The following is a 4,359-nucleotide window of genomic DNA, read 5'->3' on the forward strand; positions in this document are numbered from 1 at the left end:
TTTTTTAACTCTTAAATGATTAATTTTTATGCATTTATATTTAAAAAACTTCTGTACTAAAAAATAGAAAATTCTATAAAAATCAATCCAATGCACTTTCTTTCTATTGAATCTGTAACTACCAAATATCTCTTGTTTGCCTTTTCATATTCTCCTTTTATATTAGTTACTTTTTTATTATTTCATTCGTTATATTATTACTAAATGCCATTTAACAAGTTCTGATCTTCTTTTGCCACAGTCATTGACTAATCCTTGGCATGTTTATGCATTTACTAAATGCCATTTTTTTAGAGTTCTCTTTTTAGGGATAAAAAAATGAAAAATAAAAAATAAGCATTATCTTATGGCATATGTAAATTTTTACTCTAATATAACTTTATTAAGATATTATTACAGTTTTGTTGCACTTTATCCACTTGGATGTGTTTATAAATAGATTCAGTTTCTCTTGGTTTAATCACAGCTGTCTAAGTTCTTTCTACTTTCTTGGTGTTGTTAATTTAAAAAGTTTGTTAGTGTTTTAGCAATTGTTAGTTTACTAATTCTCTTTGTCCCTTAACTTAGACGAGAACAGACATACCAAAAATGAAAACATATTATTCTTTCAAGTAAAAAAATTATTACCTTGAATTTCAGTTGCCTAATAATTTTTTTTATAAGCAATGATGTCATCTTTTATTATTTCATTCACTATTATCATTATAAACTTTTATTGTACTAATGGTGAAGAATTCCATGAAGTGTATAAAGTGAAATATAAATTTGCATTCTATCTACTTTAAACTCTTTACAGGTTACTGTTATATTTATTTGAGTAAATACCCTTTTCGGCCCCTGTCCTTTTTGAAAATTGACTACACGCCCCCTAACCTTTATAAAATACCAAATCGGCCCCTATCCATATACTCCGTGATACCAATTAGCCCTTCCGTTGGTTTCTCCGTTCAAAGTCGTCGAAAAATGTTGAGGTGTAACGTGTTTCCCGTGATGTGGCTTTGGATCATCATACATGGAATGCTTTGTGGGCATTTGGACAAATAAGCCCTTGCATACTCAGCAAAGTGGCGTCGTTTTGAAAAGAAGCCCTTTTGCATATTTAGGGTGAAATCTCATTCTTCCTCATTTCTGAACCTTAACACTAGTGCCTCAAGCATGAGCGAGCTAGAGCAATCTTCAACCTCTAACACACGCCGTGTCTGGAGGAAGACTATGGTGGGTTCGTGTAGCAATGCAAGTGAGGGTAAGAAGGCCAAGTTCCAGCACCCTAAATGCAAGTGTGGCACGTATGCAATCATGCAAGAGTCTGGGATAGCCAAGAACCCAGGCAGAATCTTCCTGGGTTGTTCCAACTATCGCGTAAGTGTGCATCCATCTTCCGTTTATGTAATCAATTTCTTCTGTTGTTTAACAAGTTCTATTCCCTATAATGGCGATTGCAGTCGGAGCAACGTCACTGCAACTATTTTGTTTGGCTGGACGAACTGATTGCTAACCGTTTATCCTATGAAGATGACAATTATGTTCAAGGAAGAATGATGTTGCTGGAGAATAGATTGGAGCAACTGGAATTCATGATTGAGGATGAATTTGAAGGAAAATAAAAAAAATGTAGTAATACCCATGGTGTATTAGTTATGCTGGGAATGTTAATGCTGTTAACAGCAATTGTGTTTGTAGTGTTTTAGGGTATATTGTGATGCTGTAAGTTATTCATGGACAAGGTTAAAAGTTGGGTTAATTTGCTCTGTAATTGCAGATTCTATATGAATTGAATGTGAATCTTTTTTTGTAAGAATGTAAAGCCTGAACCCATGATAAGTCTGCACAATGTTATATAAGCTAAAAGCATAATGTTTATATTCATACTACTAAGCACAAAGGCTATTACATATTCAGCCAAAAACATCAGCACATGTTTGAATTCACAAAACAAAGCACATGTTCCAGTAGTATTAAGTGTATTACTTCTTATAACTTGACAACAAAATATTCATAACTATAACTACGATTATGTCATTTCTGAAGTCTTGGTGGCCTAAATCCATATGTTGGCTTGAATCTGTGGGGTGCATTTAGGCCTGGTGTGGGGATAAACGTATAGGGAGTTGTGGCAGTCCCTGAGCGAGTTGTGCTCTCCAATGAATGTCTTGATTTGAAAACTTAGACTCTGACTATTATGAGAGCAAAACACCAGCCATGGACATCCCTCCTCAGCACACCTTGCTCTAATCCTCTTGGGCTCATTCTTCAAATACATTAGCTCTTTACCCTCATATACAAATTAGTCCTTAAGTGCTTGCTTGAACATTGCCATGGTCTCAAAGTGTTGTCCAACCTGAAACTGAACCTCACCATACTCTGCATCCTCATTGAAGTCAGGATATCTTGCCTTATGCTCCTCATCTGAACTGGATATCGGAGAATTAAATGCCTCAGACTCATGTTGATATGGCTTATCTAGGTCTGAGTCCAATTCCTCAGCCACTGGATCTGAATTGGGCTTATCCCTTGCCTCATCATTTGGGTCAACCTCAGCTGGCCCATTACCTTGATCTCCACTAGGCCCACTGTTTGGCACATTGTCTGCTTCTTGTTGGGATAGAACATACTTTCTTTTTCTTCTAACATACCTTTTTGCCTTCTTCTTCTTAGTCCTAGGAGACATGTCCTTATCATCAAATCTACCAGGTGGCACATTCTTCTTCTGTTTAGGTGTCTGTTGTCTAACACCACTCTTCTTCTTAGTACACTTTTGTCCAGCATCCATTGCCTCTTTCATCCTCACACTAGGCTGCTTCTTCCTCACACTCTTCCTCTGTACATTAACTTCCTCATCACTACTACTTCTATCAGATTCGAATCCAGGTGGAGGGGGTTTGTAGGGTTCGTCTTTAGTTGTCTCATATCCGTCATCGGAAGAAGACGAATATACCTCAACAACATCTGGCCCATAAACTGGTTGACTAACATCATGCTCAAAATAAATAACCAGCAAATCCGACTCCACATTCTCCATTTTTTTATCACACATTTCATTGATTTCCTTGTCTCCTTTAAGAACATGTAATCCAAACTCTAAATCAGGGGCACTGCCATCATACCAATACAACTGTTTGTAGCTTGTATACCCTAAACCCTTGAACATTTCCTCCAAATCCTTGAAATTAACATAATCTATGTCTAAAGGAGGAAATGTCTCAACACTTCCGTCGTGGTAGTATAATACACCATCTTCATCCCGTTCAAACCAACCCCCATGATGAAAAACAGGAACTATTTCATATGACATCTATTAGAACAACAATGTGCAATAATTAGAACTTAATTAACTACTTCCATCAGCCCTCAATCATTATCAGAATAACATTTTAGAACATGCATGGGATGATCACTAATCCAAATCATAATCAACATAAACCACATTCTGCAAATAAAAATTTGGAGCAATACAAGCTAACGAAGCTGCAAGATCAGATAGCGACACTAACCTTAGTAGCGCTGTAAGTTCCTCCGTCTGCAGCACCGTCAACACCTCCCTGATGGAAGTCTCTGTCAGCTTGCTTGGAGGGAAACGTTTCATTCTCTTAGGGTTTCTTCGTAATTTTGAGTAGAGAACGAGGGTGATGTATGCTAACTAAAGTGTGCACAAGGGGGAGAATGGGATTTCACCCTGAACGAGCAAAAGGATGCCAAGCAAAACGACGTAGCTTTGCTGAGTGTGCAGGTGCTTATTTGTCCAAATGCCCACAGAGCATTCCACGTATGATGATCCAAAGCCACGTCACGGGAAGCACGTTACACCTCAGCGTTTTCCGATGACTTTGAATGGAGAAACCAACGGAAGGGCTAATTGATATCACAGAGTATATGGATAGGGGCCGATTTGGTATTTTATAAAGGTTAGGGGGCGTGTAGTCAATTTTCAAAAAGGACAGGGGCCAGAAAGAGTATTTACTCTTTTTATTTTAAAGTGATGTGAAATATAACTTCTTATAAATGTTTTCTTGCAAGTTATTCGTACATTGTCATTTGCTTCCAATCTAAGTGGTAGAAAAAATATTAAATACCTAGTTTAAACGTTTAAAAAGTTTATTTATAAGCCTAAAAAAAACACGTTGCCTTTGGATAAAAATTTATAATTTTCTTCTATATTCAGTTCACTTATCTTGAGTATACTTTGTACTTACTAATTAATAAGGGACATCAAAGTTTAATTTTTAAAAGTTTAATACCCTTTTTGAACTAGCAACTTGAACAATAATAAATATAAAAATATTATTTATACACTAAAATCAGTCACTATATACATAAATAAATGTAACTAAATTTTAATATGTATTTTATACTAACAACTAA

The sequence above is a fragment of the Arachis ipaensis genome, chromosome B10 (assembly GCF_059453495.1).
Source record: "Arachis ipaensis isolate K30076 ecotype BB chromosome B10, ASM5945349v1, whole genome shotgun sequence".
NCBI lineage: Eukaryota > Viridiplantae > Streptophyta > Magnoliopsida > Fabales > Fabaceae > Arachis > Arachis ipaensis.